The sequence below is a fragment of the Balaenoptera ricei genome, chromosome 2 (assembly GCF_028023285.1).
Source record: "Balaenoptera ricei isolate mBalRic1 chromosome 2, mBalRic1.hap2, whole genome shotgun sequence".
NCBI lineage: Eukaryota > Metazoa > Chordata > Mammalia > Artiodactyla > Balaenopteridae > Balaenoptera > Balaenoptera ricei.
The window spans coordinates 150,636,628-150,662,821 of NC_082640.1; the positions used below are offsets into that span (position 1 = coordinate 150,636,628).

A 26,194-nucleotide genomic window follows, 5' to 3' on the forward strand; every position below is an offset into this window, starting at 1 on the left:
TCTAGAGTGGGTCTTCTTGGATATAGATCTGTATCTTCTACTTTATCTGTTTTCTGCCATAATTGAAGAATAAAATGATCTGTGTAGCCTCATATTCTATTTATTTATTTATTTTTTTTAATGTCTGAAACATTTATATTAACATATTTCCATACATATTTCCATACAAGTACAAATATAAGATTTTTAGAAATTTCATGTAATGTCTGAAACATTTATATTAACATATTTCCATACATATTTCCATACAAATACAAATATGATTTTTAGAAATTTCATGTAATGTCTGAAACATTTATATCAACATATTTCCATACATATTTCCATACAAATACAAATATAAGATTTTTAGAAATTTCATGTAATGTCTGAAACATTTATATTAACATGTTTCCATACAAATAACCCAATGAAAGTTTAGTATTAGTTGTTTTGTTTGTTTTTTTATACTGCAGGTTCTTATTAGGCATCAGTTTTATACACATCAGTGTATACATGTCAATCCCAATCGCCCAATTCAGCACACCACCATCCCCACCCCACCGCAGTTTTCCCCCCTTGGTGTCCATATGTCCATTCTCTACATCTGTGTCTCAACTTCTGCCCTGCAAACTGGCTCATCTGTACCATTTTTCTAGGTTCCGCATACATGCATTAATATACGATATTTGTTTTTCTCTTTCTGACTTACTTCACTCTGTATGACAGTCTCTAGATCCATCCACGTCTCAACAAATGACTCAATTTCGTTCCTTTTTATGGCTGAGTAATATTCCATTGTATATATGTACCACATCTTCTTTATCCATTCGTCTGTTGATGGGCATTTAGGTTGCTTCCATGACCTGGCTATTGTAAATAGTGCTGCAATGAACATTCGGGTGCATGTGTCTTTTTGAATTACGGTTTTCTCTGGGTATATGCCCAGTAGTGGGATTGCTGGGTCATATGGTAATTCTATTTTTAGTTTTTTAAGGAACCTCCATATTGTTCTCCATAGTGGCTGTATCAATTTACATTCCCACCAACAGTGCAAGAGGGTTCCCTTTTCACCACACCCTCTCCAGCATTTGTTGTTTGTAGATTTTCTGATGATGCCCATTCTAACAGGAGTGAGGTGATACCTCATTGCAGTTTTGATTTGCATTTCTCTAATAATTAGTGATGTTGAGCATCTTTTCATGTGCTTCGTGGCCATCTGTATGTCTTCTTTGGAGAAATGTCTATTTAGGTCTTCTGCCCATTTTTGGATTGGGGTGTTTGTTTCTTTGATATTGAGCTGAATGAGCTGTTTATATATTTTGGAGATTAATCCTTTGTCCGTTGATTCATTTGCAAATATTTTCTCCCATTCTGAGGGTTGTCTTTTGGTCTTGTTTATGGTTTCCTTTGCTGTGCAAAAGCTTTGAAGTTTCATTAGGTCCCATTTGTTTATTTTTGTTTTTATTTCCATTACTCTAGGAGGTGGATCAAAAAAGATCTTGCTGTGATTTATGTCAAAGAGTGTTCTTCCTATGTTTTCCTCTAAGAGTTTTATAGTGTCCAGTCTTATATTTAGGTCTCTAATCCATTTTGAGTTTATTTTTGTGTATGGTGTTAGGGAGTGTTCTAATTTCATTCTTTTACATGTAGCTGTCCAGTTTTCCCAGCACCACTTATTGAAGAGACTGTCTTTTCTCCATTGTATATCTTTGCCTCCTTTGTCATAGATTAGTTGACCATAGGTGCGTGGGTTAATCTCTGGGCTTTCTATCTTGTTCCATTGATCTATGTTTCTGTTTTTGTGCCAGTACCATATTGTCTTGATTACTGTAGCTTTGTAGTATAGTCTGAAGTCAGGGAGTCTGATTCCTCCAGCTCCATTTTTTTGCCTCAAGACTGCTTTGCCTATTCGGGGTCTTTTGTGTCTCCATACAAATTTTAAGATGATTTGTTCTAGCTCCGTAAAAAATGCCATTGGTAATTTGATAGGGATTGCATTGAATCTGTAGATTGCTTTGGGTAGTATACTCATTTTCACAATGTTGATTCTTCCAATCCAAGAACATGGTATATCTCTCCATCTGTTGGTATCATCTTTAATTTCTTTCATCAGTGTCTTATAGTTTTCTGCATACAGGTCTTTTGTCTCCCTAGGTAGGTTTATTCCTAGGTATTTTATTCTTTTTGTTGCAATGGTAAATGGGAGTGTTTCCATAATTTCTCTTTCAGATTTTTCATCATTAGTGTATAAGAATGCAAGAGATTTCTGTGCATTAATTTTGTATCCTGCAACTTTACCATATTCATTAATTAGCTCTAGCAGTTTTCTGGTGGCAGTTTTAGGATTCTCTATGTATAGTATCATGTCATCCGCAAACAGTGACAGTTTTACTTCTTCTTTTCCAATTTGTATTCCTTTTATTTCTTTTTCTTCTCTGATTGCCGTGGCTAGGACTTCCAAAACTATGTTGAATAATAGTGGTGAGAGTGGACATCCTTGTCTCGTTCCTGATCTTAGAGGAAATGCTTTCAGTTTTTCACCATTGAGAATGATGTTTGCTGTGGGTTTGTCATATATGGCCTTTATTATGTTGAGGTAGGTTCCCTCTATGCCCACTTTCTGGAGAGTTTTTATCAGAAATGGGTGTTGAATTTTGTCAAAAGCTTTTTCTGCATCTATTGAGATGATCATATGGTTTTTATTCTTCAATTTGTTAATATGGTGTATCACATTGATTGATTTGCGTATATTGAAGAATCCTTGCATCCCTGGGATAAATCCCACTTGATCGTGGTGTATGATCCTTTTAATGTGTTGTTGGAGTCTGTTTGCTAGTATTTTGTTGAGGATTTTTGCATCTATATTCATCAGTGATATTGGTCTGTAATTTTCTTTTTTTGTAGTGTCTTTGTCTGGTTTTGGTATCAGGGTGATGGTGGCCTCATAGAATGAGTTTGGGAGTGTTCCTTCCTCTGCAATTTTTTGGAAGAGTTTGAGAAGGATGGGTGTTAGCTCTTCTCTAAATGTTTGATAGAATTCACCTGTGAAGCCATCTGGTCCTGGACTTTTGTTTGTTGGAAGATTTTTAATCACAGTTTCAATTTCATTACTTGTGATTGGTCTGTTCATATTTTCTATTTCTTCCTGGTTCAGTCTTGGAAGGTTATACCTTTCTAAGAATTTGTCCATTTCTTCCAGGTTGTCCATTTTATTGGCATAAAGTTGCTTGTAGTAGTCTCTTAGGATGCTTTGTATTTCTGCAGTGTCTGTTGTAACTTCTCCTTTTTCATTTCTGATTTTATTGATTTGAGTCCTCTCCCTCTTTTTCTTGATGAGTCTGGCTAATGGTTTATCAATTTTGTTTATCTTCTCAAAGAACCAACTTTTAGTTTTATTGATCTTTGCTATTGTTTTCTTTGTTTCTATTTCATTTATTTCTGCTCTGATCTTTATGATTTCTTTCCTTCTGCTAACTTTGGGTTTTGTTTGTTCTTCTTTCTCTAGTTTCTTTAAGTGTAAGGTTAGATTGTTTACTTGAGCTTTTTCTTGTTTCTTTAGGTAGGCTTGTATAGCTATAAACTTCCCTCTTAGAACTGCTTTTGCTGCATCCCATAGGTTTTGGGTCGTCGTGTTTTCATTGTCATTTGTCTCTAGGTATTTTTTGATTTCCTCTTTGATTTCTTCAGTGATCTCTTGGTTATTTAGTAACGTATTGTTTAGCCTCCATGTGTTTGTCCTTTTTACGTTTTTTTCCCTGTAATTCATTTCTAATCTCATAGCGTTGTGGTCAGAAAAGATGCTTGATATGATTTCAATTTTCTTAAATTTACTGAGGCTTGATTTGTGACCCAAGATGTGATCTATCTTGGAGAATGTTCTGTGCGCACTTGAGAAGAACGTGTAATCTGCTGTTTTTGGATGGAATGTCCGATATATATCAATTAAATCTATCTGGTCTATTGTGTCATTTAAAGCTTCTGTTTCCTTATTTATTTTCATTTTGGATGATCTGTCCATTGGTGTAAGTGAGGTGTTAAAGTCCCCCACTATTATTGTGTTACTGTCGATTTCCTCTTTTATAGCTGTTAGCAGTTGCCTTATGTATTGAGGTGCTCCTATGTTGGGTGCATATATATTTATAATTGTTATATCTTCTTCTTGGATTGATCCCTGGATCATTATGTAGTGTCCTTCCTTGTCTCTTGTAACATTCTTTAATTTAAAGTCTATTTTATCTGATATGAGTATAGCTACTCCAGCTTTCTTTTGATTTCCATTTGCATGGAATATCTTTTTCCATCCCATCACTTTCAGTCTGTATGTGTCCCTAGGTCTAAAGTGGGTCTCTTGTAGACAGCATATATATGGGTCTTGTTTTTGTATCCATTCAGCCAGTCTATGTCTTTTGGTTGGGGCATTTAATCCATTCACGTTTAAGGTAATTATCGATATGTATGTTCCTATGACCATTTTCTTAATTGTTTTGTGTTTGTTTTTGTAGGTCCTTTTCTTCTCTTGTGTTTCCCACTTAGAGAAGTTCCTTTAGCATTTGTTGTAGAGCTGGTTTGGTGGTGCTGAATTCTCTTAGCTTTTGCTTGTCTGTAAAGCTTTTGATTTCTCCATCAAATCTAAATGAGATCCTTGCCGGGTAGAGTAATCTTGGTTGTAGGTTCTTCCCTTTCATCACTTTAAGTATATCATGCCACTCCCTTCTGGCTTGCAGAGTTTCTGCTGAGAAATCAGCTGTTAACCTTATGGGAGTTCCCTTGTATGTTATTTGTCGTTTTTCCCTTGCTGCTTTCAATAATTTTTCTTTGTCTTTAATTTTTGCCACTTTGATTACTATGTGTCTCGGCGTGTTTCTCCTTGGGTTTATCCTGTATGGGACTCTCTGCGCTTCCTGGACTTGGGTGGCTATTTCCTTTCCCATGTTAGGGAAGTTTTCGACTATAATCTCTTCAAATATTTTCTCTGGTCCTTTCTCTCTCTCTTCTCCTTCTGGGACCCCTATAATGCGAATGTTGTTGCGTTTAATGTTATCCCAGAGGTCTCTTAGGCTGTCTTCATTTCTTTTCATTCTTTTTTCTTTAGTCTGTTCCGCAGCAGTGAATTCCATCATTCTGTCTTCCAGGTCACTTATCCGTTCTTCTGCCTCAGTTATTCTGCTATTGATTCCTTCTAGTGTAGTTTTCATTTCAGTTATTGTATTGGTCATCTCTGTTTGTTTGTTCTTTAATTCTTCTAGGTCTTTGTTAATCATTTCTTGCATCTTCTCAATCTTTGCCTCCATTCTTATTCCGAGGTCCTGGATCATCTTCACTATCATTATTCTGAATTCTTTTTCTGGAAGGTTGCCTATCTCCACTTCATTTAGTTGTTTTTCTGGGGTTTTTTCTTGTTCCTTCATCTGGTACATAGCCCTCTGCCTTTTCATCTTCTCTATCTTTCTGTAACTGTCTCATATTCTATTTAATGGAGAGTAACTGGACCCAACATACTTACATTGCTCATTTTCAGAGACTTAGACTATTAACATTATAAACATCTTGACTACAACTGAAATTTTCTTTGAAGTTCGTAATCTTTTAGGACATTTCAAAGCTTCAGAGTCCTTTTATATTATTATAAGTGCAAGCTTCATTGTACTCTAGGTATAAAGAAGTGACAGTTAATAAAGGTTGAACATGCAACAAAAAAAAAAAAGGAATTTATATTAGATGATAAATATCCCTTCCCTACAGAGGTATTGAATATTTTGAATCCGGGAAAAGTTGTCCTAGACCAGAGCCTGATGTTTTCTGTGATGAAATATAAATGTAGCACTGTTCTTGTTGCTTAAAATGCAGAAGCTAGTGAATTGTTTTGAAGCGAAAAAGTGTATTGTGGCATCAGGAAGAGAATTTTGTGAAGGGGCATTGGGTGGTGGTGGATGACCTAGTGGAGAGTTGAGGGGTGGGTCCCCTGGTCCAGGAGATGACAAACAGCCATGAAACCTAGAGTCTGTCATACAGAGTGAAATAAGTCAGAAAGAGAAAAAACAAATACCGTATGCTAACACATATATATGGAATCTAAAAAAGAAAAAGAAAAAAAAAATGCTCAGAAGAACCTAGGGGCAAGATGGAAATAAAGATGCAGACCTACTAGAGAATGGACTTGAGGATACGGGGAGGGGGAAGGGTAAGCTGGGACAAAGTGAGAGAGTGGCATGGACATATATACACTACCAAATGTAAACTAGATAGCTAGTGGGAAGCAGCCGCATAGCATAGGGAGATCATTCGGTGCTTTGTGACCACCTAGAGCGGTGGGATAGGGAGGGTGGGAGGGCGGGAGATGAAGAGGGAAGAGATATGGGGATATATGTATATGTATAACTGATTCACTTTGTTGTAAAGCAGAAACTAACACTCCATTGTAAAGCAATTATACTCCAATAAAGATGTTAAAAAAAATAAAATAAACAGCCATGAAGCTCAAAGTTTAGAGAAGGGCCATGGCCAGGTTGTTGGGGCCAGAAGATAAGTGTGTGAGCATCTTCCCGCTCCTAGACCATATCGGACAAGACAGAATATTGAGGGTAACTTAAAAAGGAGAAAATAGGCCCTGTCATAGACCACAGTGCAGGTAAAATTTCTAAGATTGGAGAACATGGGGGTACAGCAGCCTTGTGGGGAGAAGGGAGAAGTGACTCTCAGCACAGTTTCAGCCGGAGGTACCTGGTGAGGATGCTTAATGGTTCTATCCATTCATCCCTCCATTGACTCCTTGCACATTTGTTTAGTGTCCTACTTTGCATCAGACTTGGTGTTTGGTGCTGTGGCTACAAAGAAGGAGGTGGTACTCTCCAGAAGCTCACGGATCAGATGGGGTCTCAGACACAGGGACCGGACAGTTGGAATATTTGTGCTGAGTTTGAGGTATGGGGTGTATAGGGAGCACAAAGGCAGACCTTCTCATTCCCCCGGAGCTTGGGTAGGAGAAGCACCATGTGCAAAGACAGAAAAGTGAGAGACAACATGGGACATTAAAGAGAGCTTTGATTCATTTGCCATATTTGTAGCCTGGGTCAGGAGATGGGGATAAAGAAGGAGGAAGGTGCCAGATCTTGAAGAGCCTGGAATGCTGTGCAGTTGATGAGGAGCCTCTGAAGTGTTTTAAGCAGGGAAGTAAAATCACTAGACTGATGATTTTAAGAACTCAGTCCAGGTCTGCCAGCCCCTGGGAGTGCTGCCAGCCTTTCCGGGATCGCCTCAGCGGCAGAGAACCACCTCACCCGGTGTTACGCCCCTTCTCAGGGGCGGGTGGCGATGGAGGGCCCCACCTCTAGTGACTGATGAAGTGGGAGTGTGAGGACCATCTACACCAACTCAGGACAACTCTGAAGGGCCATTTCGCCTCCTGAGCCCACTGTGGGGTTGGGAGAGGCTGTTCTGGAGCCTGCTTTGCAGCTCATCTCATCCTCTGCCCAGCCCTGCTTCCTTCCCTGCTTTGGCCGTCTCAGCCTTTCTGAATTCTGACCTCTGCGAGGTTGCCCTGTTCTATGTGGTGTTCCCCTCGAAGCGCTGACGTCTGCGCGTTGTCTCCGGGTAGAAAGCACGGACAATCCTGGGGCTCACCTCGCTTGTTTCCCTCTCAGAAGGATGACCCTCCCGCACTGCTAGTTGTACTCTTAAAATATTTCCTATTAAAAATAATTTTTTTTCCCAGAAGAAGGTTGACTGTGGATGCTGTAACTCCTTCATGGCCAGAAGTGAAGTCCCCTGTTCTACTTCGAGTATGTTGAGCTGTGAGTCACGGAGGTAGCGCCGTTAGCTATGTGTTCACTATGCAGTTGGCTGCGTGCTCATTCAAGATATTCAGCTTGCATTTACTGAACATTTAATTGAAGCTGAGGGAAGATGTTCCGAGAATAAGCAAGTTGAATGGATGCTATTTTCTTAATTGTACCTGGCCACCCGCCTCCCCTCCCCACCATCAACATGGGATCTTGCTACTTTCTAGTGACTGAGCCCTACAACCCCATGTGTACTAGCACGGACAGATAATGATGCCATTTCACAGGATGAAAGTAGCTTTAACACCCGCACTGGCTCTGTCTCGAAAAAGATTCCGAACGTACTGTTGGGTGGACTCACTACCTGCAAAGGTGTACATACAGGCAGACACACAAGCTTATCACCTCTGTTTAATGTCCTTGGTTGAGGGAGGGGACTCTGACTAATGCAACATAAGAAATATGTGTGCTTGGGTCATTGAGAGCTGATGGTACTTTTTTTAAAATTTATTTTTTATTTTATTTTATTTTTTTAATTGGAGTATAATTGCTTTACAATGTTGTGTTAGTTTCTGCTGTACAGTGAAGTGAATCAGCTATATGTGTACCTATATCCCCTCCCTCTTGGACCTCCCTCCCACCCCCCGCCCCATCCCACCCACCTAGGTCATCACAGAGCACCGAGCTGAGCTTCCTGTGCTTTATAGCATGTTCCCACTAGCTAGCTATTTTACGCATGGTAGTGTATATATGTCAATCCTAATCTCCCAATTTGTCCCACCCTTCCCTTCCCGCCCTGTGTCCATGTGGTACTTTTTTTTTTCTTTTTGGCTTTATGATCTTCAGATGAGTAATGATTTTTTTGATAAGACTAGCTGACTATAATTCCTGTAAGGCAGGGTGGAATGCATGCTCTGTTGCCCACTTGTTTATTATATGACATTTTGTTCCTTTTTTTCTTTTCAAGTGATAGACTTTGATTTCAAGAGGTAGGTAGAATAGGGGTGAGTTTAAGAGTACATTGTGTGATTATTAGGCGCAAAGGCAATTATTAAGTGCAAAGTTTGTTTACTTACTGGATGTATTTGTGTCAATTTTCTATTTTGTAAATATGTATCTAAATTGTTTGACAGACTATTTTATACTTACTGGGGTAGTAGTCTTATTAATTTTGTGTTTCTTAAATGTCGTGGACTGTTCTCTAATTATTAAAGAATTTATAAAGTTAACCCTAATAGCATGGAAATAATAATCATTTTGAGAAAAATTGAAAATAATTTTTCAATCATAAAGAGAATTTATTCTCTAGTTTCCATACTGTCAGAGAATGTCATGTAATAAGAGTGTGACCTTCAGTCATTAAGGTGATACTTTGAACATTTGCATTAGAAAAGCAGATTTGTACCCATCACACCCACTCTGTGGGTCCATGGGGAAGGTGTTCATCTTGTGGCCACATTCGAGAACACAGCAGATTGTCCTCCCGGACGATCCAGAGGCTCCAACCCCAGCCCTGGCCTTGTCGGTATTGCCAGCCAGACTGAGGATTGATCACAACTCAAAATAGCTCAGTAATTGAACTGGAAGGTTATGTAACTTCTAGAGCAGCAAGGAACTGTTTTTTCTTCATTCTTGTTGTTTGAAATAATGCTTTAAAAGTGGTAAGATGGCTGGGTTTGGTACTTCTGTGGACTGTTGAGTCCTGCTTTTTATAGCCTCAGAAAATCACAGATTTATTTAGCTGGAAGGGCTCTTAGAGAATGTCTTACGTTATGGATGGGAAAATTATGGTTCAGATATGTAAATTATCTGTGCTTGGGCCAGAATGAGAACCAGAACTCAGGTCTGTAAACCACTAGTCTAGGAATAATTCTGCGACGTGGCATTGCCTCCTCAAAGACCATTCAGCTTCCCAGATTAGACTTAGTGCAGCCAGGGTATTCCAAGCCTGCATGGGAAGCATTGTCCTTTGCTTGATAGCCATCCAGCGCTCATGTGTGTTGGTCCTTCTCTCACCATGGGCAGGGATCTTGAGGTCAGGCTTGCTTCTGTTCTAGCTCAGATGATCCTTGTTATTGCGGCCCATTCACCATTCCTGTCCTCCTGGAAATTAGTCTCATAGTATAACTCACTTAATTATTTGATTTAATCTGCACAGAACAGAGCTGAAGCACAGTGGTAACAATGGCAGGAATCAAATAAAGTGAGGGATTATGTATCCCTCTTGTCTTGGAGACCATTTTTCTGAGGATTGATTATCTTGCTAACCACCCAGCGTAGTGCCTGAAGCATACAAGCTGTACATTAATATGTTCTGGGTAAATTACTGGCTAATAATAAATGAATGAAGGCTAAACAATTAGAGAACATTTTTTTTTTTCCTGGTCTTGAGAAGTTTTAGGAGATTAATCCTTGCTGTTCTTTTCTGATTCAAATTTTTATGTACCATCAAAATAAAATGTAGGTGGGACTTCCCTGATGGTGCAATGGTTAAGAATCCACCTGCCAGCGCAGGGGACATGGGTTCAAGCCCTGGTCCAGGAAGAACCCACATGCCATGGAGCAACTAAGCCTGTATGCCACAACTACTGAGCCTGCGCTCTAGAGCCTACGAGCCACAACTACTGAGCCCGCGTGCCACAACTACTGAAACCCGTGCTCCTAGAGCCTGTGCTCTGCAACGAGAAGCCACGGCAATGAGGAGCCCGCGCACTGCAAGGAAGAGTAGCCCCCGCTCACTACAAGTAGAGAAAGCCGCACGCAGTAACAAAGACCCAACACAGCCAAAAATAAATAAATAAATTTATTTAAAAAATACAATGTAGGCATTAAAATGATGTTTATGGAGACTAATAACATGGAAATACTGATGCTTAATATTTAGCAGAATCAAGAAAAGTTTTGTGATATAATTACAACACTATAAAAACAAAATTAAAAAACCTATGTTAGAGATAAAAGTAGTCTAAAAATTCACCAAACTATCAGGAGTGGTGGTATTTGGATGGTGGGGCTGTGGATAGATTTTTATCATTTTTTAGTTTTCTGTAACATTAAAAAGTTACTTTAATACACACATTTATAGTACCAAAAAACCCTCGTAAAAGTAAATGAATTGTATATTACATTTTGTAGAAAATAAATTTGAACTATAGTTTGACTTTTTATCCGGTATACATAATTGAGATTTCAAAGATTTTTTTCACCCCCTAAAAATACTTGAATCCATTTCTTCTTTTTTTAGTAATTATAACCACATTCTTTTTATTTTTTACTTTTTTAACTTTTATTTTATATTGGAGTATAGTTGATTTACAATGTTGTGTTAGTTCCAGGTGTACAGCAAAGTGATTCATTTATACATATATGTATATCTATTCTTTTTCAGATTCTTTTCCCATATAGGTTATTACAGAATACTGAGTAGATTTCCCTGTGCTGTATGTAAGTGCTTGTTTTTATCTATTTTATATATAGTAGTGTGTATATGTTAATCCCAACCTCCTAATCTGTTACTCACCCCCACCTTTCCCCTTTGGTAACCATAAATTTGTTTTCTAAATTTGTGAGTCTCTTTCTGTTTTGGAAATAAATTCATTTGTATCATTTTTTTTTTGACTCCGCATATAAGTGATATCATTTGATGTTTGTCTGATTTACTTCATTTAGTATGATAATCTCTAGGTCCATCTGTATTGCTGCAAATGGCATTAATTCATTCTTTTTTTATGGCTGAGTAATATTACATTGTATATGTGTATCACATATTCTTTATCCATTCCTCTGTCGATGGACATTTAGGTTGCTTCCATGTCTTGGCTATTGTAAATAGTGCTGCAATGAACATTGGGGTGCGTGTATCTTTTCGAATTGTGGTTTTCTCCAGATATATGCCCAGGAGTGGGATTGTTGGGTCATATGGTAGCTCTATTTTTAGTTTCTTAAGGAACCTCCGTACTGTTCTCCATAGTGGCTGTACCAATTTACATTCCCACCAACAGTGCAAGAGGGTTCCCTTTTCTCCACACCCTCTCCAGCATTTATCGTTTGTAGACTTTTTGATGATGGCCATTCTGACCGGTGTGAGGTGATACCTCATTGTGATTTTGATTTGCATTTCTCTAATAATTAGCGATGTTGAGCATCTTTTCATGTGTTTTTTGGCCATCTGTATGTCTTCTTTGGAGAGATGTCTATTTAGGTCTTCTGCCCATTTTTCTATTGGGTTTTTTTTTGTTGTTGTTGTTGAGTTGTATGAGTTGTTTGTATATTTTGGAGATTAATCCCTTGTTGGTTGCATTGTTTGCAAATATTTTCTTCCATTTAATCCATTTCTTAACCCTTGGCTCTGTTGTGGTGGTGGGTTGGAGGAACAAACTTATTTTTGCACTTATTAATGATTTGTAATTTGACTAGATTCACTTGTCCTGGTCAGCTTCCTCATCCACCAATCTACATTTGCCAGGTCCTACCTGCTTTACCAGGAAAATCTTGAGGGCGTGAAGGTAAAAACTGCTCCTTTTCCATTAAGCCTGTTAGGACAAGCCTTGCTTTTTTTAGATTCCCCCAGGCAATTAGTGACTGCTGTCAGTTATGCATCCTGAGCACACTGTTCTTGTCTGGAAAACCTTTCCCACTTACTCACCTTTACATCCTTAGTAACTGATACAGTGCCAGTGCCTGGCAAGTAGTAAGCACTCAGTGGATATTTGTTAACTGAATGAATTAATATGGTCTCATGTAGAACGCCCAACTCTACATGAATTTAGTTCATGTTTGTATAATATTTATCTTAAGCTTGAGTAGTAGAATAAAATTGGGTCAGAAAACTTCTAAGTTAAGCAAGAAACTTAGCAATCATATATGTGTGATTGAGGGCTGTAGTGGGACTTGGTCATTATAAGACAAAATGGACCCTTATCTGAAAAAGGTTAATTTTGTTAATTTCCTCTGCAAGAACACAGTTAAAGAGAAAGAATGGGTACCTGGCCAAGCAGCAGCTGGTGCATCTGTTGATAAAGATGTGTGTATTTTGGGTTGGTCGTAGTAGTGCAGGCCAAATGGGAAAAGCAAATCAGTCTTCCTTTTCCCATTTTTAATAGCAAACTAATTTCTGAGTGTGAAAACATTTCTGCAGCTGCCACTAAAATTGGTAAATATTTTTCTAAATAAATAATATATTTCAGAAACAAACTTCTCATTTTAACAGCCAGCATATTTCTGGCTGTTGTATTTGCTCACAAACATTTCAAATTTAGAAATATTTATTTTAAATATCTTGGAGATACCAGTGTTTGGAATTTTGAAGACAACAAATCTTTCATCAGTGGGGAAATGCTACCCAACAGAAATGTGTAAAAACGCACGTACAGTTATGTTACTTGAAACACTTGACAAAAATACTGTTATAATCACAGTGAGATCCTGCACATATTTTCCCAAACGTTTCAGTCATTTCAGAATTTTGCCGGTGAATATGCAACCATTTTGGCCACAACTCAGTAGGACTAGTTCAGCTTTGTAAATTTAATAGAATTCCCCCATCTTCTCCATTCCGTCTTTCCTCCAGAATAGTTTGGGACCACAATTCCTCTGAAGCCTTAAAAATCCAAGATAAAAAATCATTACAAATAGAAATAGGCATTTTACCTTAAAATACGTCTAGGAAGACATTTGAGGGCAATTCAGTTTTTTTGTGGCCAAGGATTCTGGCCATTTGGGGAGAAAAAAAATCTTGTCAAAAGTGGAAGGAGGGGCTTCCCTGGTGGTGCAGTGGTTGAGAATCCGCCTGCCAATGGAGGGGACGTGGGTTTGATTCCTGGTCTGGGAAGATCCCACATGCCGCGGAGCAACTAAGCCCGTGAGCCACAACTACTGAGCCCGCGTACCACAACTACTGAGCCCGCGTGCCGCAACTACTGAAGCCCGGGCGCCTAGAGCCCATGCTCCGCAATGAGAAGCCACCGCAATGAGAAGCCCGTGCACTGCAACGAAGGGTAGCGCCCACTCGCCACAACTAGAGAAAGCCCGTGCACAGCAGCGAAGACCCAAGACAGCCAAAAATAAATAAATAAAATAAATAAATTTATTTTTAAAAAAAAGTGGAAGGAAGGGGAACAGTTCAAATGGAGATATCAAAGAGGAAATTGTAACATTTTAAAAATACCCTGTGACTCGGGAACACCTGAATTTCAAAATTATTTTTATTTTTATATGTGTGTGTATTAAAAAGCATCCTTGTCGGAGGCCTGGCAGGGCTTGGAGACCCGGCCGGCGCGTGGCAGCAGCCCGGGAGCCGGAGGCCGGGGCGTCGTGCGCAGGCGCTACCCAGCTGGGCCGTGAGCCGGCTGAGGCCTCGGCTGCGAGGCCTTCCCGATGAAGGTTGGGGCTCTGCGGAGCAGAGCGGAGGCTGCGCCCGTTCCTCGGGCGGGGTAGAAGGCCGGCGGGCCCGCTCCCCCGCGCTGTGGAAGCGGCGGCGGCGATGGACGCCCTAGAGGAAGGGAGCTTCGCGCTGTCCATCTCTTCCGCCTCTGATGCAGAATTTGATGCTGTGGTTGGATATTTAGAGGACATTATCATGGATGATGAGTTCCAGTTATTACAGAGGAATTTCTTGGACAAGTACTACCAGGAGTTTGAAGACACAGAAGAGAATAAGCTCACCTACGCACCTATTTTTAATGAATATATTTCTTTGGTTGAAAAGTATATAGAACAGCTGTTGGAGCGGATTCCTGGATTTAACATGGCGGCTTTCAGTACACTCTACAGCACCATAAAGATGAAGTGGCCGGTGACATTTTCGACGTGCTGCTCACGTTTACAGATTTTCTGGCTTTCAAAGAAATGTTTCTGGACTGTCGAGCAGAAAAAGAAGACCAGGGACTGGGCTTAAGCAGCGGTTTAGTGGTGACTTAATTGTGCAAATCATCTTCTATGACAGCTTCCCAGAACATCTGCGGCCCTAGGTCCCACTTCCAGGTAATGGGATCTTTCTAGACATCACCAGCCCAGTAGACTGGGAGAGGCTTGGCTAATGATGTCAGAAGAATACATCTTGGAATGACTGATTCTGTTATGCAACTCTTCGTTAATGTTAAGTATTGATGGGTCAGAAGAAAATTACCTGACCTTCCTGGGACGTTCTTGTCTTCAGTAACCCTAGTACTCCTCCCTGAGTAGACATCTCTCTCAGGAGCGTCTGAGTCTGGCTCCTGCATCAAGCCCAAGTCCAGCATTCCACCCAGGGGGCACTTCCCCAGCATACATGTTGGTGTGTCCATGTTGGAAGAACCCACCATCACCAGCTCTCTTGGCCCAGCAGGCCTTGCATGTCCCACCAGGCTTTTTGTGCACTCACAGCTTTTTATATGGGTCAGAGTTTCAGTCCTGCAGCCTCAATGGGCTTTTTGACTGGGAGTGTTTATCTAGGGTTTAACTCAAGCTAGCTGCCCATCCCAAGATTTCTGAAACTCCTACTATCACAGCTAGTCTTGGCTGTTGGAATCAATTTAGAGAGTTGTTCTTTACCTAAAAGGTACTTGTGAAAATCAATTCCTACTCTTACATGTACAGTCCTTGTATCACTTCACTGTCTTCTACTGGTCCTGATGTAGTCCCATTGTTTCTATAACTCTTGTTTACGTGTTTTTGAAAACGTATTTTTATAGATGAATACTCAGGCTAATCTAGTGGACATAATCTTGGAACTTCGTGATTACTCACTTCAAGATCAAAGTATTATATGCTGTGTGCTTTTTAGCTGTTGGTGCTATGAAAGCAAAAATGCTTTCTGTGTTGGTGTTCCTATTTTACTGGGCACCAATGAATGTATGCTGGAAGTAGTCTAAAAGGTTTCCTTTTCTTAGAGCATGTTAATGTTTGTGCAGGTTTTCTTAAAACCCTTTCTATGTAAAACAGCTCCTTAGGTTTTCTGTTGGGGTAGGGGCTCTGCACTTCCTTCTTGCTGTCAAAATAATCCTACCAAGATAGTGTTCCACTGGTCGAGCTCAGTAGGAGAGAGCAAACAGCTTTACTGGTCATCTGTCTGCTTGGATTTAGTACACTGGTTTACTACAATGTTTGATAGAACATTACTGACCAGAAAACATGGATGTCACATCTCTAGAAAGAAAAACTATAGTAGTTCAATTCCCAATGTGTACCTTAGTTATTTTTTTGTTGTTGTTTTTATTTTTATTTTTCAAGTAAAAATAAGAATCTCTACTGACTTTTCACTTGGCTGTTCTGGTTTTAAAGGATGAGCTAGCTGTAGGCTGTGTGTTTTTCTGTACCAATGTAGCGCTTATTAAATACTTTTGTACCATGAGTAAAATTTCAGGTGTTTTGCAGAAAAAAAAGAAAAAAGCATCCTTGTTAAATATACTTTCTGGGACTTCCCTGGTGGCACAATGGTTAAGAATGCCAATGCAGGGGACACAGGTTTGATCCCTGGTCCAGGAAGATCCCACATGTCGTGGAGCAAGCCCGTGTGCCACAACTACTGAGCCTGTGCTCTAGAGCCCACGAGCCGCAACTACTGAGCCCACGTGCCACAACTACTGAAGCCTGAGCGCCTAGAGCCCATGCTCCACAACAAGAGAAGCCACTGCAATGAGAAGCCCACGCACCGCAATGAAGAGTAGCTCCTGCTCGCTGAAGCTGGAGAAAGCCCACGTTCAGCAACAAAGACCCAATGCAGCAAGAAAAACAAAAAAAAAAGTATGTGTATATATATATATATATATATATATATATATATATATACTTTCTGAGTTGTGGTTTGCTTGCTTATTTGGTTATTTAGTTTTTTAATTTGTTCATTCCTTACTTTATTCACAAAGGATTTAAGATGACCGCAACAAATATGTATAAGAAAAGTATTATATGTCAACAAAAAGTAAAAACAAAAAACGAGACAAAGGCCAGGGAAAAACAGACATAACTTTGACTGACGTAATTGCTACGATTTGACCTCAGAGTTAACTCTCTGTTTCTGGACATCCAAGGTGAAAAAAGGAACACTGATTATATGGTTCTTATTTTCAGAAAGGAAAACAAGAACAGAAATAATATAGAAACAACCACAAAAAAACCCAAACTGTCTCCAAGGAAATGAAGTATTTTCTTAGCATTAAATGGTTAAAAAAAAGAAAAAATAAAATTTGATGGAGGACTTCCCACAGGGGAGCTGAGAGTTGTAGAAACAGTGTCCTCCATAACTTTGCTCCAGTTTGTTCATTTGTTCACTCTTTTACTCTTTCCTCAAACATTTATTATGTACCTACTCTGTGCCACATACTGTGCTAGATGATAAAGATACAACAGTGAACCAAACATAGTCCCTTCTCAGAGCTCGCAATCCAGAGAAGACCCAGGGCCAAAGGATCTGCTCCAAAAGAACAGGTAGGCTCAGTGGTGGAACTTGTGAGGACTGGGTTTCTCCATGTTGGCAGGCATTTCAAGTTGACATTCAGGACCTCCAGCCTCTACTGTGATGCCAGGATGCTTGCATTTTACTCCAGCGTGAAATGCTGGGAAGAGGCTAACAAGAACTAGGTGATCGATGGGAGTCAGGGCCCTAGCTGGTCTGGCTGGGCGCAGGGCGGAAGTTATTCCTGGAGTCAGGACCAGAGTAAGTGATCTGTTAGTCACACAGCTACTTCTTGGGGAAGAAGGCCAATCCACCTAAAGCCAGTTTCCTGAATGGCAAGCAGACCTACCTAATTGCTTGTTTCTTTTCACTGTTTGGAAAATGTAAACAATTCATATACAATGGTTTTAACAGCTTTTTGAAGATGTAGGTGATGTTTAAGGTGTCCTGTTTTCATTTTTATATGCTGGCATTTTATGGAACCTTCAGTTTTTGTTTGCCCTGTTGTAATGGGAGGGGACTTGGACAGGGAGAGAGAAAAACACCCCGCAGAGCCTGGTCTGCTGATCTTCAAGAGAGAGGAGATTGATGGGCAGGGAGTGGGGACATGGGGGAGAGGCAGAGTAAGAATATATTCACCAAGAGTATAATCATTGAAAAAATATATTCTTGAGTGCAAAGAATTCTTAGGAATATATTTTTCTTATGAATAATAGCAAGCCAATTTATGCCCTTTAGTACTTCCTCGCCCACCCTCTCCCTGTTCCACCTCCCACTAGAGGCATTGTTAATCCATTGCTTCCAGGCAAGACTCCCCATTGATTCAGGGTCTCCATGGGAATGAGGCTACAGGGGACATGTGCTTAGTTCAAGAAGATGGGACAGGAACAAACAGAACCTGGCAGAAATGATAGAGTAAGTCACAAAGTCATTCATAGTGTTTTAGGGATGCTTCACCGTGTTGTCTACAAATTAAATCTCTTCCTAGAGCTTAGAACTGGAATCTGGATGTCTTCAAGTGACTTGACATGGAAAAATATTAAAAAGATCTCACTTACTGAAAACACATAAATTTCATCTTCCACTAATAAATTTTTCTTTCTCACCAATGGAGAACAACTTGCATTTGTATCTCATTTTGTAATTTTCAGCATGCTACATGTTATCTCATCTTGTGCTACAGAAAGTCCGAGTTTGTTTAACTCACTTATTTGTACCCTCCTTTATTGTAGAGAAATTTTGAGTTAGTTTGCATAGAAACATAAAATTCAGTTGAATAGAAAAATAGATGAGGATATTGCAACGAAGGAAAAATCAGAGTAGGTGCATAAAGCCAGTGGGATAGCACCTTGTTTTCCATAAAGTCATTTGTAGTTGCTAGATCCAGGCTATGCCAGCCAAAATAAAGAGAGGGAAACTTTGTTTATAAAAATAACATGGTCATTAGATTAAAAGAATAAATGCTCAGGATCACAGTTTTTCTTGGTACTGAGACCTGAGAATTTTCCACAGCTTGTTCTCATGAAAGGAACACTATGTGGCTTACAGACTGTCTTCCTGAACTCCTGTGTAAGAAGTACAATGGTAGGTCTCTCTTGACTGCTTCCTATAATATCCTGCTTGGTAAGGTTTATGGGATTATGCCAGAATACGTTTTAATAAAAGCAGTTCTCTAGGGGGATAAAACAATGCCGTTCAGGTTCACAGCTCCCTGATGGCTGGACAGAATCCAAAGACCACATCCAGGAATGGGTGGACGTTTAGTCTTTCAGGCGTTCCTCCAGGAATATTATTTCTTGTAATCCAGGGTTTTTAAATGCACAGCAGAGAACTTCGGGTTAGATTCTTTGGCAAGAACCCGAAAGTGTGAGTTGGCTCAGACAAAATCATTTCACAGATGAAGAAACGGGACCTTACAGAGGCTGATGATTATCCAAGGCTTTGAGGTCAGTGGCAGAGCTGGGACCAAGGCCAGATTCTTCCGACTCTTTTTTTTTTTTTTTTTTCCGACTCCTAAGTCTAGGGCTCTTTCAACCATTTCATCTCTCCTCTCTAACCTAAGTAGAATTCTATTACAATTTAAAAATGTTAAGAATGGAATTTCTTAATGATGTTGTGTTAAATATCATATTTGCCACTTACCATAAACTTTATTAATAACTTTTGATTCATAATGGGTCAACAGATGGTAAAATAGCTTAAAATCTGCAAGTGTAAAATCATCTGGGAAGAGGAAATCAGTTAAGATACCTGTTTTAGAGAATCATTTAATGTATTGTTCAATAAAATAATTAAAAGTTTGGTCTGGAAAAAAAGGATGACTATTTCTAACATCTGTAATGTAATCCTACTTAGATGTTAACTTTTTAAAAAAATTAATTTATTTTTGGCTGCATTGGGTCTTCATTGCTACACACGGGCTTTCTCTAGTTGCGGTGAGCGGGGGCTACTCTTCGTTGCAGTGCGTGGGCTTCTCATTGTGGTGGCTTCTCGTTGCAGAGCACGGGCTCTAGGCACGTGGGCTTCAGTAGTTGTGGCTCACGGGCTCTAGAGCGCGGGCTCAGTAGTTGTGGTGCATGGGCTTAGTTGCTCCGTGGCATGTGGAATCTTCCCAGACCAGGGCTCGAAGCCGTGTCCCCTGCATTGGCAGGTGGATTCTTAACCACTGTGCCACCAGGGAAGTCCTAGATGTTAACTTTTTAGAAGAATGAAACATTAGCTATAGAGCTGAAGTCCCGCCCTCCCACTCCTTTGCCCTCTACCCTGAAGTTGTGGGTATCACTCCCAAGCGTGTTTCTGTTCTTTTACCATATATGTATGTGTGTGTTTAAAATTTACATAAAGTACATAAATGACTTCATAGTGTATCAGTCCTTTTGGACTTGCTCTGCCCTCCACCCCTAAACATTTTAGTTTTGGTATTTAACCTTGCTGATACTGGTCATTCATTTTAGCTGTGGAATAGTCTTCCCTCGTATGACTCAACTACAGTTTATCCATTCTCCTACTGATGGGATTCGACTGTTTCCAATTTTTCTGCTACATATAGTTCTTCCATGAACATTCTTGAACATAAGTCCTTGTGTCCATGAGCAATTTTAGAACATTTTTTAGTTGGCAGAAATTTATTAAGTCACCAGCTGTTGCTACTCCTACCTGAGCATCAGTCACATCCTGGGTCCTCCTGGGAGATCCTTGCACCCAAAATGCTGTTTGGGTCAGCATTTGCAGCCAGTGCTGATCCAGTCTTTGTGTACCTTCAGTGCCTTCCAACTCCTTGGTAAATTGGTAAATTTTATGTTATGTGTATTTCTACAATTTTTTAAAAATGAGATAGAAAATTATTTTCAACCTATAGTCTGTATCCACCTAAAGTATTAATCAAGTGTCCGGGTAGAAAATAGTCATTTCTTGACATGCAAGTCTCCAAAAAATTTATGTCCTATGCTCTCACTCTTAGAAAGCTACTAGAAAAGTTACTCCAAAAAAATAAGACAGTAAAACAAGAAAGAGGATGGGAAGTATTCCAACAAAATTGAAAACTAAACTAAACATGAGAAAAACTCCAACTCCTTTCTGCTTGGTTTGCTCAGGTTCTCGACTAGGACCTGTTCCAAGAACGTTTCATTTCTCAAGGACCCTACCCTACCCTAGCTCCCTCACACCTAAGAGATGATCTGACTTCTTATTTTCCTGAGAAAAATGAGGTCATCTGATGAGAGGTCCCTCGATCCTTCTCTCCCAAACTTCTCAGCATTTCCACTTAGAAGAATGGTGAACACGTGCAAATCACAAATTCTTTGTGGAATGAATGGAGGTAGGAGTTTTTTGGTTTTTTTTTTTAAGTTTCTCAGACCCCCAAATTGGAACTTTGTCTTGCCGGGAGCTACACCATCTTCAAAATCACTAATTCAAATACCCTCTGACATCAGCCTCCAGTTCTTCTAGCTTAACATCCAAAGTAGTCTCACTGTGATGGTTCTTCAGTTTCCCTCAGACACCAGTCTGTGTGCTCCTTCATTCTATCTGTTCACCTCTTCCTGTTTTCACATCCCCTCTTTCTATGTCATCCTTCCTGCAGCTCCCACCCTGGACCTCTCTCCCAGAGCCCTACTTTTTCCTGCTCCGACCCACTGCATGGCGATCATCCTGGCAATTTCTCCTTCCGTTTTCCTGTGTTCAATGTCTAGTCCCCGTTTTTCTCATGTTTAGTTTAGTTTTCAATTTTGTTGGAATACTTCCCATCCTCTTTCTTGTTTTACTGTCTTATTTTTTTGGAGTAACTTTTCCAGTAGCTTTCTGAGAGTGAGAGCATAGGACATAAAGTTTTTGAAGACTTGCATGTCAAGAAATGACTATTTTCTACCCGAACACTTGATTAATACTTTAGGTGGATATAGACTATAGGTTGAAAATAATTTTCCATCTCATTTTTAAAAAATTGTAGAAATACACATAACATAAAATTTACCAATTTAACTATTTTTAAGTGTAAAGTTTGGTGGTATTAAGTACATTCACATTGTTGTGTAACAACCATTACCACCGTCCATCTCCAGAACTCTTTTTGTCTTGCAAAACTGAACTCTATACTCATTAAACAATGGGTTAATTTAATTCAAAGTTAATTAAAACAATTAATGTCCCACACCCTCCCTCACCCCTGGCAACCACCATTCTATTTATGTATCTATGAATATGAATACTGTAGGTACCTCATGTAAGTGGACTCATCAATATTTGTCTTTTTGTGACTGTCTTATTTCACTAAGCATGGTGTCCTCAAGTTGCAGCCATGTTGTACTATGTGTCAGAATTTCCTTCTTTCTTAAAGCTGAATAATATTCTGTTGTATATACATGCCACATTTTGTTTATCCATTCATCCATGGATGAACACTCGGGTTGCTTCCACCGTTTGGCTATTGTGAATATGGATATATAATGTGAATTATATACTGCTATGAATATGGGTATATAATAATCTCTTTGAGACTCTGCTTTCAATTCTTTTGTGTATGTATGCAGAAGTGGAATTGCTGGATCATCATATGGTAATTCTATTTTTAATTTTTAAAGAACTGCCATAGTGTTTTCCATAGCAGCTGTACCATTTTTACTTTCCTGCCAATGGTGTGAAAGTTTTCCAATTTCTCTACATTATTTTCTGGGTTTTTTTGATAGTAACCATCTTAATGGGTTTGCGGTAGTATCTCACTGTAGTTTCGATTTGCATTTCCATTCTGATTAATGGTATTGAGCTCAAGTCCTGTGCCCATTTTTAACTGGGTTGTTTATTTTGTTGTTGTTGAATTGTGGGAGTTCTTTATGTATTATGGATATTAACTTCTTATCAGATACATTATTTGTAAATATTTTCTCCCACTCCATGGGCTGCCTTTCACTCTGTTGAATGTGTCCTTTGATGAAAAGAAGTTTTAAATTTTATTGTAGTTCAATTTATTTTTTCTTTTGTTGCTTGTGCTTTTGGAGTTATATCCAAGAAATCATTGCCAAATCCAATGTCATGAAGCTTTTGTCCTATGTTTTTTTCTAAGAGTTTTATAGTTTTAGCTCTTATGTTGTTTTCCCGGAACTTTTAAGATATTCCTCGCTGTCTTCTGTTGTCCAATATGGCTAATACAGAAGTCTGATGCTATTCTAATTCTTGTTCCTTGGTGTGTGGTTTGGTTTTTTTCCTCTGGGAGATTCTTTATTCTTGCTATTCTGAAATTTTGTAACCATGTGTTTTACCGAGGGTATTGGGCACTCATTGTGCTCTTATGTTTGTCCTTCAGCTCTAGAAAATCTTCTTGTATTAATTCTTTGATAATTTTCTCCCTCTGTTTTCTCATTTGGATGTTAGATCCACTGGATTGGCCTTTAAGTTTTATATTTCTTTTCTGTTTTTCTCCCTTTTGTTTATGGGAGCTGTCCTTATTTTATTTTCTAGCTCTTTTATTGATCTTTAAAAATACAGCACTTAAATATTTTTTCATAGTGCCCTGTTCCTATCTTATTGCCTTGCCAAACTCCATCTTCCTGGTTCTGACTTGATCCTGTTGGCTTAGTTTCCCACGGGACATGAAGCATTTACTTTGAAAAAAAGTGGAGTATGCACAAGTTACCTGGCTTCAGAACTGATGTCTGATGTACATCTGAAATGTCAAACCTGGACTCCTGCTTTGCCCTCAGACCTGCTCCACCTGCAGCCTTCTCTGGCTCAATTCATGGCTTCTCCATCCTTCCTGTTGCTTACGTCAAAAATTTAGGAGTTATTTTTTATTCTTCTCTTTCTCCTATGACATATGACATCGAATCGGTCAGGAAGCCTTGTTGGTACCATCTCCGACATATATTCAGAACCTGGCCACTGACCACTTACTCCTTCTACTTCTGCAGCCCTGGTCCCAGCCATCATCACCTGGTTTACTGTAATAACCTTTTCCTCCCAGCATTTTATTATGAAAATTGTAAAATATACAACAAAGTTGAAAGAACTTTACACAAATAGCTGTATTCTCAACACCTAGATTCCACCCTTAACATTTTACCGTGCTTGCTTTCTCATTAATTACCCATCTGTCTATCCCTCTGTCCATCCATTCTGTGATAACCTTTTAACTAGTCTCCCTGCTTCATTCCTTGTCCCATGTGTTGTTCCCACACATCAGTCCAAATGATAATTTTGAAACATAAGTCAAATTATATCTCTCCTCTACTCAAAACTCTGCTATGGCTGCCCATTTCACTATTACTAACTCTGTAGACTTTGTAATCCTCAAAAGGAAAATTGCCTTGGTAATTTTCAGATTCCTGTGGAATTGTGAATTCATACTGAGTTTCTGTGTAGTATTACCATTGTATCACTGAGGATGGAATTGACTTTTGTCTTTTGGAGGAAATAGAGCAAACGGTAGTGCTTGCTTGTTCAGAGGGCTATGATTAAAATCTTTAAGCATTCATTCCTGCCAAGGTAGTTGTCTTGCATTTTGCTTTCCATTTCAGCATATGGTGGGTATGGATATTTATAAACAAGACTAAGTCTGATTTTACAAGGGCTTTCCAAAATTAATTCTGTCCAATAGAATATGACTTTTTGTTTTGATATTGTTAAAAATCCAATGGTTAAAGAAAAAGCTAGTGAAATGTGTTAGCAGCATGCAGAACAAAACTTTAAAATATATCTCTTGTTATATAGTGCATTGTCATGTGAAGGTGTAAAATGGAAGAAATGTTGATTCTGTTTGTAACTGATATGGTGAAGCCTTTTATAAGCTTTAAAATAGAGTTCACCTTATGGCGTCATTTCTGAAAATTTTCAATTATCAGTTTCATTTTTAATTTTTCTTTCCTTTCCTATGTTTGCTGGTTCCTCAGGGTTCCTCTTTTGTGTTTGTTTTGATCTCTTCCTTTCATTCTTGGAGGCTCTCCTTAAATGTCTCATAATCTTTGGCTGTCCAGTCATATTCAAGAGTGAGGAATGAAAAAGCCAATCAGTGGAATTTCACAGCTGGGTGATTTGGCATGGAACTGACTTTTCTATTGAGGAATCCCAAATATCAATCTCTAGAGGTCTTTTCTAGGGGCTTTACTTTCTCCAGAAAAGCATCCTCTGAAATCCCACCTGTGGGTGGAGCAAGGGATCGGGGCATGCGTCTGGCTCCAGCACTCGTGGAGAAGGTGGGGTTGGTGAGGGCTGGGGGTCCCCCTGTTGAGGTGTATACTTGTCTAAAATCTTGCTATCGGTCCTGATCTTCAGCACACTCAGACCTCTGTCTCATCCTCAACTTCTGTAGTAATTCTTGCCACCAATCCCAAACCTCTCTGGGATTCTTTAAGGATAGGGGTGGAGAAGCTAGAGTTAATAGGAAAGCCAGGAATCTTTGGTAGCAATTTAGGGACAAAGTAATGGGGTCACGGGCAGAGGTGATGGCAAAAGGAATGAAGAGATATATATGGGGAAAAGCCCCCAAACCATTGCCAGTACTTGTAACTTAAAGATCTCTCTAGGTTTTTTGGGAGACTGGTGACATGGTAGTAATGAAGGCAGGGAACTTTTGCTGGGGGTATTATGAGCTTTAAAAATTGGAGGGTGGGGTGCAGGGGCAGAATTTCTAGGTTAAAATGAGCTGATGAAAATTAAAAATAATTACTTCCTGAGTGCATGCTTTCTAGAGTTGTTCTGATCTATTAACACATCCAGTTTTGTGGCTTTGGACGTTTTTATCCTTAACTTTTTTTACTCTACGTTTTAATATTGTGATTAGCTTTTAATTTTTACTGCTGATTAAGAAATGGGATAATCCTGATAAATTCATTTCACAGATTATAGTAAATACAATTTATATACTGTAGTACATCTGCTATAGTAAGCACGCAATAAATGTTCGTTGCTACTGTAGTTTTTAGTTTCATGTGCTTCACTGAAATCCTTATAAGATATGTATCCCTTTCTATAGCAGTGGACCCTGCAGTTCAGAGCATTTGGGACTTGGTCAAGGCCAACAGAAAGCTCTTTTAGGGAAGTGGTTACATTTACTTAGAATGCTGTTGTCATGGTTGAAGTGGGTGGTTTATCAGTACAGTTGGAATTGGCTGGGGAGTGACACTGCTTTGTTGTGAGGTAGCAAGTGCAGCAATGTCATATCCAGAGAATTGCTACGTGTTTGTGTTCCAAAAGTGTGGTGAATAGTTAGGATTGATTGTTCTGGCATTTTGTGGTGATTATTAGAAAAATAAATTGCCTAAAAGGAGATAGAAGAGTGGATCTTAAAAATCAATTGATCTGGGAATTTACACCAATTGCTTCTGGTCAAATGATGATGAAAAGGTAAGTAATAACAGAGTTAGGAAAAGTTAATGGGAAAAAGATGGAGAAGCTTATTATGGCAAGTGTGTCACCAGCTTTCTTCTGTGAGCTTGGAGGCAGATCAGAGTTAACAACTGTCAGTTGCGAGGACAAGCTCTATAACCTAACAGACAAAAGGGAGATCCTTTAGAATTCCTAGGTCGACCGTAAATAACCTGGTACAGCTGAAGAACAGAAGAAAAAACAGGGA

At 39.2% G+C, this 26,194-nt stretch overlaps 1 protein-coding gene and 1 pseudogene across 15 annotated transcripts in view; both read left to right on the plus strand.

Annotated features, from left to right (window-relative positions):
* The window catches only part of SYNE2 (spectrin repeat containing nuclear envelope protein 2), a 319,025-nt gene that overhangs the window by 25,088 nt on the left and 267,743 nt on the right, over positions 1–26,194 (plus strand). The window lies entirely within an intron of this gene.
* Positions 14,230–15,610, plus strand: LOC132360167 (ADP-ribosylation factor-like protein 2-binding protein; annotated as a pseudogene).